Source organism: Condylura cristata, unplaced genomic scaffold, assembly GCF_000260355.1.
Source record: "Condylura cristata isolate star-nosed mole 26May11 unplaced genomic scaffold, ConCri1.0 scaffold00017, whole genome shotgun sequence".
Lineage (NCBI taxonomy): Eukaryota > Metazoa > Chordata > Mammalia > Eulipotyphla > Talpidae > Condylura > Condylura cristata.
The window spans coordinates 19,861,681-19,875,440 of NW_004567118.1; the positions used below are offsets into that span (position 1 = coordinate 19,861,681).

Below are 13,760 nucleotides of genomic sequence, written 5' to 3' on the forward strand. Positions count from 1 at the left end.
AAAAAAGTAGTTGTGCACTTGAAGGCCACATTGAGCATTATTACAGTGTTTGTCCAATACAGCATTTTCTGAAGGTTCATGGCATAGAACCTCCAAGTCCCAGTTTAATGAGAGTGTTGATTCGGGCCCGGCTACCAGCCCAGCTGTCTACTTCCTGAGGCTGTGTTGCTGCCATGCTGGCCAGGGTCTGCTGCTCCTGCAGGTGCACACTACAATTATGAAAAAACAAAGCTTCCCAAGTGGAAACAACCACTTGGCCCAGGTGGTGCAATTTAGCAAATAAAAATAAAGGTTGCCCAGTTAAATTGGATTTTTAGGAGACAAAGAATGATTTTTTAGCATAAGTATATCCCATGCAGTAGTTGGGACATATTTATTTAAAATTTTTTTCATCACTCATCTGAAATCCTAGCTTAACTGGCTTTTTGTATTTTATTATGTCAATAACTCAGGACTAACCAGCCATATGGGCCCATGAGCCGTCTCACAGTTGCCACGACATGAAACTGTTCCAGATGGGGCATTTAGGGGATCTGCTGCTTGACACCAGCCCCTGGCCAGTGCTGGTCACGGTGAACCACCCTGTTAGTTCCTCCCTAGATATGGATTATCACTTTTTCTCTCCACCGCTGGCTAGAATTGTCCAGACACACCGGACATCTCTGTATGCAGTGCCTACACTCTAGAAAAGTCTCCCAAGGACTTTTAATACACATATAACCCAGGTAATCTGGGAGACTTTAACCCCAAATGGCATCACTGTTTTGCAAGACCTTTCAGGAACCCTCTTCACACTCACTGACCTGGCTCTCTGGGTCTCTACATCCAGAGTCACAGGTAGACTGTGGACAGAAACACATCCACTGTTGAGCACTTCACAAAAGGATGCAAGGTCATCACAACCTACTGCAATTGTTTGATACCCTTTGCCAGAAATTAGTATGCGTTGGTTTCTAATAATTTATTTATTTTTTTATATATTTGACATCTTGTTCATTTTTGTACATTGTTTACTTTCTCTCCTCAGGTGTAGGCCCCATAGAATTCCCACCACCAGTTCACCCATGCACCACTGCCGTAGTCCCTTGTGCTCTTCCCCACCTCCTTTAGATACCTCTTCCTCCCCCTTCCCTGAAGAATGTCTCTGATCTATAGTTGCCTCTAATTATTTTTTTTATTTATTGTTTTTTTCCCCTAGTCCATTATTTGCTTCCCCTATATTCTCCTATTAGTGAAACCATCCTATATATTTTTTCCTTCTGACTTAAGAAATTAATATTTTTATAGTATTGAATTATTGGAAGTCATCACACATTTTTGCACCAACATATATAGAAAATATACATCCTGACTTTTCCAATAAGTCAATATAAAATATTAAATGTCAAAAAAAAATTTAAATGTCATTAAATGACTGCTTAGTTGTTATCGGCACTTCTGAGCAAAAGGAGTGCAGAACAACCTTCATTTTCTTCTGCAGCATGGGATAGTCACATCTTCTCACTCCCCAGCTCCCCTGAACTGAGGTGATCTAGCCCTGGACTGTAGGGGAGGTGTGCCCCTCAGCTGGGCCCCTGAAAGTCATCCACACACTCTTTCACACCCCTCTTCCAAATGCTGGACAGACAGGCCTCAGGACCACCAGTTGGAGGGAACTTGGTCTTGGAGCATTGATGGGCCAAACTGACCATGTTCCCAGAACCCCTCTCCCTGTGGGGCTGAGTTAGGGCTGGTCAGTCAGGGACATTTGCACATGCCTTGGAAGTCAGAAGGGAAAATGACCTTCTCTAGGTCAGTATGATTTAATGTGGGAGAGATGCAAAGGGATCCTGGCAGGTCCCAGCCCATCTCTGTTCTCTGTTTAACTCTGCATCCCCCAGAAAAACCACCATTCACCAGGTCCACTCCAGATCAGGGCCATAGCTCTCCCCAGTATCTCCTGGTGTTCCCACTTTTGACCTTTACCATGCTAAGCTTCACTGTCATATGGAGGGCCCTTCCTTCCCAGGCACGCCTGTCATGAAGAGTTTGGTTCCTATAGGCTTACTCCACATTCATTACCCAGGAGGCACTACTCCCCACCACACCAGCTGGTAGTCCCTTCAAGTGCCCTGCTTGCCCACCACCAGCCCTGCACAGTGTGAAGCGTTCCTACCAGGCCAGGTGGAACTGAGTGAATGACCTGTGAAGGGGTCTTAAGTAAAGGGAAAACTACTATTGTTCCAGGACCTTTTGAAATATTTGTCACAATACTAATAAGCTGTCACCGTTTATATTTGGCTGCAAATATAAAGAGAGATGAAAAAATACTAAAGCCAGCCTTTATTTAGTATATGAACACATTAGAAACTTTGAGAATTGAAGTGTTTAATTTTCTTTGTGAATAAGTAAGAGAAGCTAACTCTCTGTCCTGTTTTTTTAGAAAAGACATTACAAGTCAATATTTACACACACATTACTAGTCAATATTTACAACATGGTACCCTATTTGATGCTGGTGAAACCTAGCTAAAGTCTATAGCATGAGGGAAGTGCACGGGACTATGGTGATGGCACACGGGTGACTCGGTGATGGGAAACCCACGGGGATTACAATTGAGATGAAAAAAAATGTACAAAATGATGTAAAAATAAACTATTATATTATTTTTTAAAAAGTCTATAGCATATGGTATTCCATCAATGCACCTTTCTTAGAAAATGAATCTGGTATAGATGGTAGTCCAGGAGGTGGGGTGAAGTCTGTATAGGAACTCTCTCTTATTATATTTCCAGATTTTCCATGCATCTAAATTATACCCCCAAAAAGGCTTTTAAGCTTATTTAATATCTTAATGAGAAGAAATAATCTTATCATAATAATCTTATCTTATCATCTTATCATGGGGCCAGGAACAGGTTAGCTTTCACTTAGAACCTCGTTCTCAACATTCACATTCTAAACCAACCCTGGACTTGTGAGTCATAAGTGAAGCAGCAAGAGAGAACCAGGATGATGAGAAAACTGACCAACTCAGCGGTGTCTGTGTGTGCGTGGTGAATGCACTCAACTCACATTTGGTTTGGTGGGGAAATGTCTCCATTTTAACTTTCTTAAGAGTCAAAGGCCTGGGTGCCTCCTTGGTGGTGCAGATGTTAAAGTCTCAGCGCTATCAAGCTATTGCTAGCCACTATGGCATGAGTTAAATCCCTGGCCAGGGAGCTGACCAACATGGCCCAGCCAACTTCACTTGTCTTGCCCATCTGCTACTCCTCTCAGCATTGTGTTTCAGTAGATCTGCCTGTTCTGCTCCCCACTCTGTGTCTGATGAATCCTCTCGCCCTTGCCCCATATCTCTGGTCTACACCCCAGTTGTTGTATGCATCAATCAATCAATCAATTTTTAGAGGAAAAAAGTCAAAAGCCTGACTCCTGAAAATGAGTCATCTCCTCATTTAGCCCAGGAAAGGGATTGGAGGGATGAGGGGATTGTGGAATGATCCAGAAACCAATGATATTGGACAGATAAACAGACAATTCACAAGGAAGGAAATTTGGCTGGTTCTCAAGCATGGAAGACACCCTCTCCCTCTCACCTGCCACTGTCTTTCACTGGGACTCTGAGAAGTCTGTCTGTTGCCCACCAGGTGATCAAAGTGGAGTGAGGCCTAAGCTGCCAGAGGGGCTGCCAGGGCACTTTCTCCTGACCCAGTCTTCACTGTGCACCCAGCATGGGTCACAGTGACAGGGTGCATGCGAGTCCCTAAATCAAGATGGTAAAGTCAGACTGGAAGCCACCAGGCCCACCTAGAGGGGTCTTGCTACAGAGGGAAGTTTATACCAGGCATGCTGGCAAGAGCTTTCCTCTAAAATAGCTGGTCACTGTCATGGCAACCGAAGCTGGATGACGCAGCAGGAAGTCCCTAGCCACGAAATGTTCCGGTGGTGAGCTCTGTAAATGTTTTTGAAATGATTATGACAGAATCTCTACCTATAAGTATAAGGAGAAAGAGAAAATATGGCAAATATTGGCATTTGGTGAATGAATTCTTTTAACTTTTCTCTAAGTTTGAAAATGTTAAAGAACTATTAAAATGGTTATCTGTTGAGAATAAGAAATAAAAGGGCTGGGTGGAGTCAAGGGAGCACTGAGAGTTCTCCTGTAACTTTTTGGTTTTTAGCCAAGAAACCATATTATCTATTTTCTCAGTGTATTCACATTATAAGTCTAAAACAAAAACAAAAAAACCCACTTCCTCCCAAAATTTGCCTCCAGGCAGACACAACTGAGAGGTGAGGTAGTGCTCACAGCCAGCAGAACATTTGATGATTGGGTCTTTGAAGGGGTAATTAAGGTTAAGTGAGGTCAAGGTCCACAGCATGACCCTAATCAATAGGGTCCTCATAAGAGATCAGGACACAGGCACACAAAGAGGAATGACCACACAAGGACACTCTGAGAAGACGGATTTACATGTCTCAGGAGAGACCTGTCCTGTCAACATGTTGATCCCAGATTTTCAGCCCCCAGAACTGTGAGAAAATAGAGTTCTGTCACATTCCAAGGTGCTGGGGATCAGGGCTTCAACATATTAATTTGGGGACACAGTTTAGCTTGCAATACTCCCCTAACCATGTTGCCAAGACAAGGGTGTCCCTAACTTTCTTCAGCACAGTGAGATGAGGAAAGGGCCAAAATGTCTCAGAACAGAACAGAAGAAATCAGTGTCTATATTTTCAGATCACAAGACTGCCTGGAAAGAAAACCCTAAGAGTCTACAAAAACACCCCCAAGAACTACTAGTGAGGTCAGCAGTTCAGGAATACAAGATCAATTCACGAAAATCACTTGAACTTTTATAGCCCACAATAAATGATGGAGGAAGAAATACAGGGGAGGCATCACAAGACTGACTCACACAAAGGGGATGGGTAGAAGGGGCTAGTGCAGCAACTGACAGTCATAAAATCAAGGTCAACCAGTGCCCAGGATGCCCCTGGGATGCCTGAGTATCTACAGGAGTTCCCAGCAGATAACAGACTGTTGGAGGCTATGTCTGAAGCTCATATCCAAAAGGTGAAAGATAAGGACATTGAGATGAAGCTCATCAGGAATCTCTTCAGAATCTATCAGTGAACAAACCTAGGCTCACAGGGAGTGAGCCCCTCCAGGGAGAGGCTGACTATATCAGGGCAGTCTCTCCACCAGCACGGGGCAGCCGCCCCTCTGCCCACCTGTGCCTATACAAGTGCTTCTTTCCACCCACTATCCCTCTGCAGGGCAGCAGCCTCCTGCCTGCCCATGAGCTGTACCATGCCGGAACTTCTCTGCATTGACCTTCTTCAGGGAAGGCCGATCTCCTAAGGCCACCTGCCTGCAACCAAGCAGGTCTCTCTCGCTCTCTGCAAACCTGTCCCTTTCAGGGCAGCTTTCTGCCCACTTGTGTCTATGCAAGTGTCTTTTCTCTCCTGTCTCTTTCTAATCAACTTCCTCTTTAAATATAACTGAGTCTCTGCCACGTGGAGAATCTCGCCATGTGCCGCTGAAAGGGGAGCTGTGGTGAAACCTTTCCTAGAGGGAACCCAAGAACCCTGAAGTCAAAAAGATGACATCAGTAAACATGCAGATACTACATTTTAAAAGGATAATGCCCTTGAACTCCCTCCAAGGAAGTACTCAGCTGTAAATCTGGGAAAACATATACTTAAGCTTATTTGTTGAAAACTACAAAATTAGGAAAGATAAAAAAGATCTTTAAAAAGAACATTATATTCAGAAACTGATGGTACAACATGATGAAGGGATCAATTCTCTCCAAAATGATCTGCAAGTTTATCAATTTCTCTCAAAATCCAAGGAGACTAGGCAAGCTCATTCTAAAATCTACAAGGAAAAATATAAGGCCTAGAGTAACTGAACTTTAACAAACAAAAAGGGAAACCCTCTCCAATATTAAGGCTTCCTCTACAGATACAACAATGACCATGTTTGCTGGTAAGGAGTGACCCAGGGTCAACGCATGAACAGAGAGCCCAGAAGAGTCCCACCAAGTGTGGCCAGCAATTTCTGACAAAGCAGCAAAAGTGATTCAGTGAAGGCCTTTCCAAATACGGTGCTGGAGCTTCTGGATAGTCACAGACAAAACAATGAGCCTCAATCTAAATCCACATGTCATACAAAGATGAACTGAAAGTGGATCACAGACTTTAAAAAAAAAAAAAGCAAAATGAAAACTATAACTCTTAAAAAATAAGAGAAAATCTTTGGGATCTAGGCTAGGCAAAGAATTTCTGAGACTTTTCACCAAACGCATGATCCTTAAAGGGAAAACACAGCAAATTGTTCATCAAATGTTAAGTTTCTGTTCTGGAACAAGGCTACTATGAGGATGAGAAGATCAGCTACAGATTGGAAGAAAATGTTTTGAAACCACATTGCCAATAAAGGACTAGTTTACAAAATATGTAAAGAGCTCACAGAACTCAACAGTAAAACATAACAAACAATTCCATTGGAAAATGGGCAAATGACTGACATTTTAACAGAGGAAACACAGATGGTACATGGTACCTCAACATCATTAGCCATCAGGGGAATGCCAATCAGGCCCTGGATGAGATATGGCTGCATCTATCAGAATGACAGGAATAAAAAAAAGTGACATACCAAATGTTGTCCTGTCTCTGGTGAGAATGCAAAGTGGTATAGTCATTTTGGAAAAGGAGACATTCAACTACCACATGATGTAGCAACTGCACCCCTAGCATCGTTCTAGGGATACAGAAGACCACCCAGAGCAACTTTTTTTTTTAATTTATTTATTTATACATACAGAACTGGGGTACAGGTACAGGTACAGGCAGTGAGAAGATTCACCAGAGACAGAGTGGGGAACAGAACAGGCCGACTGACGAAGAAAACTGCTGAGGGGAGAAGCAGGCGGGTCAGGAGAGGGTGGGGATCGAGCTCATGCTGAAGTGGCTTTAGCTTCTTAGTGCTGTGCTTTAACCTGCTGTGCCACCAGGCAGGGCCCCAGAACAACTTTATTTTTAATGGTTCCAAATACAAACAACCCCAGATGTCCTCCAAGGGGTGGATTATAAAAAGGAGCGCTCTCCCCACCCCACCCCACCCCACCCCCGCAATGCACACCACACCTGGGTGACTCTTTAGAGACCAATGCTGAGTGACAGCCAGTCAAGGGGTGTGTTTCCACTTGAATAGTATTCTTGAAGTGACAAGATTATAGACACGAGAGCATGTGAACAGTCTTGTGGGAGGGAGCAGTTAGGGAGATGTCAGGGCAGGACAATCCTTTTGTGGGTTATATGTCAGTGTGGAACCATCCTCTTTCACTATAAGGTTTCATTTAGAACTAGGATAATGGAGTCCCTTGGCTCTCTAGAGAAACCATGAGTTAGTCATCAAGTGAAATACAGCAATTCCTGGAATCTTTATCTTAACTGAAATGAAACTGTTCAAGCCTACAGCTCTTCAGTGCCCTGGGCCCTGCCCACTTTCCAGCCCTGGGTCACCTCCTGTCAGACACTCACCTCTGCCCTGCATCCTGGGTATGCCCTCAACCTGAGTGCCTGTGCCAAGCCTCTGGCCCTGGTCACCATTCAGTCCCAGCTCAGAGGTCTGCAGGGCCTGCCCTAGGGTCTCCAGCACCTTCATCTTTCCTCACAGACATTCAGACCTGGTCATTATCACTCTTCAGCTATAAGCACAGAGTGAATGGGGTGCCACCTTGGAGCACTCCTTCATCCCCATTTCCACAGTAGGAAACTGTGTTTTAGGAAGAGATGTAATAACCAAAACCAAGCTGTTTCAAGTTAGCAAAGGATGCAGATAAGACAATGGCCACTGGACACAGCCCAGCACTCAAGGCAGGTCAAGGAGCCTGGAGGTAAGTGAAAGGCAAAGAAGCCAAAGGTCAGGGATGCCAGAGCCTTCAGTCAGTCAGTCAGTCAACAAGTGTTGTGAGCAGCCACCGGGCAGACGGTGCAGATTCTGAAGAGGGGGTGGGAAGCTGCCTGTTCCTGCCAGCTCCTGTGCCAGTCCCTCTGCTCACAACCAGGGCCACAGTGGTCACATGGGCAACAGGGGCTCCAAAGGTGGAGCCCTAGGGGGGTGTGCACCCAGCAGGCATTCTCTCCACAAGGCAGGCGGAAGCCACACACACACTAACTTGCAGAGGGGGTTACTCCACAGACTTTGGACTGGGGCACCCTCCTGGCTTTCTGGTCCTGAGGCCACATCTACTGAACATTGACCCTGAAAACAGACAAGGCTCCGGAAGGAGAGAGGAAGATTCTTCAACACACACAAATCTCCGACCGACCTTCCAGTCTCTGAGTGAACCTAATTTCTATTTTTCTTTGATGCTTCTCAATGGTACAGAAATCTCTACAGTGAACGCTTGTTATATCTGTAGAAAAACTAACCTATTAGAAATAAGAGAATGAAGTCAAATCATTTCAGTGCTCCTTTGAGGGTCCAGGACACCGGTAAAGGTATCTGTCTATGGAGAAACTTTAATTTTTACTTAATTACCTCAACATGTCCAAGGGAAAACGTGGTCAAGTCCAAAAAAGGTGGGGGAAGGGAAGCGGAGTACTTCTGCAAAAAGTTGCTTTAAACTGAAATCACATTTTGCCCAAACACAGAAAGTTACTTGAAAAAATATTTTCTAGACCTGGGCACTATTTGAAGCTAACCATCACGAGTGATCAGGGAGCTGGGAGGGTGTATATGGCCACATGTGGTTTTGAGCACTGTGGAGCACTGTTACCTCAACACCATGCTACAGGGGCCCTTGGAAAATGCATGTCAAATGTTCAGTGTGAGTGGTGAATAATCTGCTCACTTTACTTCTTTCATTAACAACAACAACAAAAAACCAGAATCACTTTAAAACTATTTGGTACTTTAGTCATCTCAGCCAAAAGGAGCCTTTGGCAATATATTGGAGAAGCATGGTTGGCCTCAAACCCTCGGATGAAGTAACATTTTAAGAGTTTTCCATCAGGAAGGGTAATTACCGAGGCATTGGCCCTAGGCCCGAGTGGAAGTAACTGCTCATCTTTAAAAGAAAGCCAACATGTCGACACTAAAGGAAAGTGCTGTGTCTGGGGCTTTTAGTTCTTGAAATCTATAAGAAAAAAATCACCATGTAAATAGGGAGCATAAGACAAAAAGGGGTGACCAGCCCCCCTCTTCAGAGACACAGGACGACTGGGCATTCCTTGGATAACTGTGGTCCAACCCAAGGCCTGAATCAGAGCATCCAGTCCCTCTCTGCATGGGGGTCCACATCAGAGGCCACCCCACCGTATCTGCAGTCCTTTGGACCTGTCTTTACCTCGGAGGTCCTGACTCTCAGTTCCCGACTAGCCAGAGGTGATCTAGAACTTAGTGCGGTGCTGACTTAGCTTCTCAAGGCTCACGCTTGCTGCAGGCCGAAGAGAAGGAGATAGGAAGGCTAGGGCCACAGGTGCACAGGGTACCCTGGCAGCGCTGACAAGACCGTGGGGAGCAGAAGCCTGAGTGCACTTTGTGGGGTGTGTCTGATACACAGTCAACGTTAACCTTGCCACAGAGGGCTCCAGCATGGGTCCCAGTGTATGAGGAAACTGGATTTACAGTAGTATGCACACATGTCCTTTGCACAACCAAGAAGACAAAGAGGTCGGTCCTTCCCCCGCACGGGGAAGCAAGGACAAGCTTTGAGTCAGCCACAGGTTCCAGAGACACTACCCCACAATTAGTTATTCAAGCAGCAGTGCTTTTTTCAGACAATTTATTTTTGGAAATTGGTCTTTAAAAATTCACAGAGAAGATCAGAACATAAGCCTTTTTGCCACCAAAGATTTAGACTTAGATGGCACCTGCCTGACCCAGGTAGGGGAGGGGAAGTCTCTGCAGGTTCAGCAAGGTTCTCCAGGTTTTCTGCAGTTCTCTCTGTGTGGACACATGGAAACAGGAAAGGTCACGCATACACAGGCGTCCCTGACCCCAGCTGGACAAGAGGGCAGTAGCCATCCTCCCCAAGAGGGTCATTGAAAGTCATAGCCTACTGACCAGATACCCCAGCCTGTGTCACGGATCAGCTGCAGCAACTGGGGATTCTTCCAACTCAAATGTTCCAAGCACACAAAGTAGAAAATCACCCCACACCCGCACCACGTGGCATTTATTTTAGAACACCAGCTTAGTAGAAGATGCAGTCAAACAAAAAGTTCCACCTGTCCAGCACAGTCCAGTTGGAATATTCTGAGATGACTACGCAGAGGAGCCAGGTTAGCAATTACTAAAATGAAGTGCCAGAAAACAGACGTTTTTCTCATTTATCTGTTCAAGAGTGTATCTCTGGTGGATCTCTAGAGAGTAAACCAGAATCTGTCTAAAAGCACTGTTACTCAAGGCACAATTTTACCCCCTAGTAAGCAGAACTGGCACCCGAAGGTATTTGCTCTTCCTGTTCCTGAAGTGACTGGCCCTTAGGGACAGAGCTGCTCTCAGGGCACCTGGGGTGCTCCGGCTCCCAGTGGGAACACAGCCTGCAAGTTGGAGGGAAGCTCATGTCCTCCCCGGCTTCACCAGTACATATCCCACGACCAGAAAAGCTGGTCCAGTCCTTGAGCCCTGTCGAGGTCATTTAAGACTTCTCATTCCTCAGACCCTCTGTGTGGGCTCGTCAGGTCTGTGTCCTAATGTCCCCATCACCAGGTACTCACAAGGGCACTATAAGCGGGGTTTGTATTAAACTAGCTAAACTTGGGCCTCCCTGGTGGCACAGCGGGTTAAAGCACTGCACTAAGAAGCTTAAGCCACTTCCGCATAAGTTAGATTCCTGCCTGCCCCAGAGGAGATCCACATGGTGAGGCAGACCACTCCTGACCTGCCCGCTGCTCCCCTCAGCAGTTTACTTCGTTGATCTGCCTGTTCTGCTCCCCACTCTGTCCCTGATGAATCCTCTCACCCTCCGCATCTCTGTACCTCAGTTCTGTATGAATAAATGAATAAATCTTTAAAAAAAAAAAAAACTAGCTAAACTTGAACAACACAGGTGAGGACTGTCTCCCCAAGCGGACCCACCCACCAGCCAGGCTCTCAAAAGAGTTGGTTCAAGTCCAGAACTCAGTCATAGGTCTCTGATGCTCCATGCCTACAAGTTCCATCTTACAAATACAACCAGCTCCTACTTAGTGTTCAACTGCCCATCTTATCCTGCACACCTGCAGCTGAATAAGTCCCTTCTGGAACAATATGGAAAGGGGTGGAGGGAGGGGGGAGAGGATGCCTGGAGGGAAGGAAAGAGAGAAACAGTTGTATGTGAGGTCAGAGGTGCAGACCTGAGGTGGACTGGGAATTCTGAGCTATAGCCACCTGTCAGAACCATCCCTATCTGGGTCCTCCCTGGTGGTGCAACGGGTTAGAGCGCAGCACTACCAGCCAGCCGCAGCTGCTTCAGTGCCCAGGAAGTGATCCTCATGGTGTGGCAGACCTCTCCTGATCTGCCCGCTGCTCCCCTCACCAATCTGCCTGTTCTGCTCCCCACTCTGTCTCTGGTGAATCCTCTCACCATGCCTGAACCCCAGTTCTGTATAAATAAATAAAAACCTTAAAAAAAAAAAAACACTGTATCTGAAGATTCCACATAAAGCCCAAAATCCTTGGGGATCCTCAGATTCCCTGAAAGCTGGCCCAAAGCTTCGGGACTAACACCCAACGTGGGTAAGGGTTCATTGAAGCCAGGTGGCTACTTTAGTCAGATGGCCACAAAGTGAGCCCTCAGGTTCTCTCTCCTTGGGCAAGCCCCCACCTGACAACTGAGAAACGAAGGCACTGGCCAGGAATGGGGCAGGGGTGGGGTGGAGAGGGAGAAGGAAAGAGCTGTGGCCTTCCCAACACAGCCCCCCTGCAGAGTGCTCTCCATAGCAGGTGACACATCCTGCTGTGAGCCCTTAGATGTGTGTGAGTCTGTTCCCAGCACCCAGAATAGGGCCAGGCCCCCTCTGAGGGTACCTGGTAATCTCCTTTGGGGTCCCAGCATAAGCTGTCATGATCCTGAGCATTTAAGACCCATTTCTCAGATAAAGAAACTGAGACCCACTAGCCCAGCCGAAGTTCTACTCCATGAGAGACCCTCAGCCAGCAAGCCTCTAGCAATTCCCTGCCCCCACACCACTGGCCAGTCTGAGGCCAGGAATGAAAAGCCACAGAGGAGTTCACATTTTAAATTATCCACACATTTTAAATTCTCCACACACTGTAACCTCCTGTGAGAGCCTCTCTGAGCTGGGATCTTTATTCATGTCAAAAAGTCAGTTTACAAAACTGAATCTGTATGCACATAGACATGGTACATGTTTGCTCTTCCATCAATGATTCAAGCAGGAAGCTGCATGCCCATCATCCTAAAAATCTATAGATCAGGTGGGACAGTCTCTTGTCTGCCAGGGCAACCTGCCCCAACACGGGCATGCACACCCTACAGCCAAAAAAAGATCCCACTCACCCACATTCATCGGCACATTGCTTTTCTGTTATGTATCCTGCAATACCAAGGCATCCCTCTCACTGTGAATTTATTTTTTCCCTGACTAGAGGTGACATTGGGGGTAACATTGGTATTGTAGCATTGAGGGGGGCCAGGCAGGAGAGAGAAATAATCTCAGAACGTTAAATGCATATTACTAAGTGAAAGAAGTCAATATGGGAACTATAACACCTTATGATTCCAACTCGATGACATTCTGGAATAACTATGGAGACAGTAAAGAAATCAGTGGTTGCCAAGGTCTGGGGGTTGGAACCGAGAAGCAGAGCTCAGAGGATTCAGGGTAGTGAAACCCCACAGGACTCTGTAATAACGGCCATGTAGCATCCGGATTTGTCCAAACCCACAGAATGTGAGCAAGGAAACTTGATGAGAAACTTGATGAGAACTAAGGACTCCGGGCGACTACAATGTGAGAGTCTAGGTCTCTCAGTTGTGGTCAATGTCCTGTCTGAGGGGGATGTTGATGGTGGGGGAGGGTGGGAAATCTCACTCCTTCCCCTCAGTTTCTCTGAGAACCTGAAACTGTTCTAAAATAAAATAAAGGCTATCGAAAAAGACAACCTGACTCCGCCCTGTGATCCTGCCACCTCAGGCGGTGCTGGGAAGCATGCTCTCTCCCTCCTTCTCACCCATTTAGGAGATGTGAAGAGTGGGGTGAGGGCAGGGACACCTAGAGGACATCTGTCCTATAAATATCCCAGGAAATTCTGTCCAAAATCACCCACTCTGAGCAAACCAAAATCATCACTCTGGACTCCAGGATGCTGGGGCACGGCAGTGGTGGCAACGACACCCCCACCCACCGCCCGGCTGGAAATGCGCCTCTTCGGATCACAGCGCAGGTGCTACGTCCTCCAGCCCACCACCCAGCAGATTCCAGGCACCGGGGGCTCGCGCCTCCCTTTCCGGACACCAGCCTACTCACCGCTGTCTGTTGTTCCGGGAGGAGAAGCTGGAGCTATACAAACAAGTAGAGCTCGAGGCGTGCCGCCCCCTTGCCCCAGCTTCCAGGGGATTCTAGCCGGTCCCCAGGGGACAGGACCCCGTGGGGCCTGCGGGCTGGGGCAGCGTTTCTGGGTGGTCAGACCCAGGCAGGGGTCCGGGTCTGGTGGTCCGGAGTGCTCTCTCCTGCTTGGCCCCCCGCCGCAACCTCTTCTGTGTCTGGCAGTTGCAGGAGAAGGAGCCCTGACAAAGCCGCCTGCTCAGCCGGC

General features: G+C 46.7%; 1 protein-coding gene across 1 annotated transcript in view; it reads right to left on the reverse strand.

The window, feature by feature from the left end:
* The window catches only part of FGD3 (FYVE, RhoGEF and PH domain containing 3), a 48,192-nt gene extending 34,484 nt beyond the window's left edge, over positions 1-13,708 (reverse strand). Inside the window, exon 1 of the mRNA XM_012725985.1 lies at positions 13,475-13,708. The gene's annotated coding sequence lies outside the window, so the exon portion shown is untranslated. The remainder of the gene's footprint in view (positions 1-13,474) is intronic.
* Positions 13,709-13,760: the final 52 nt, after the last annotated feature.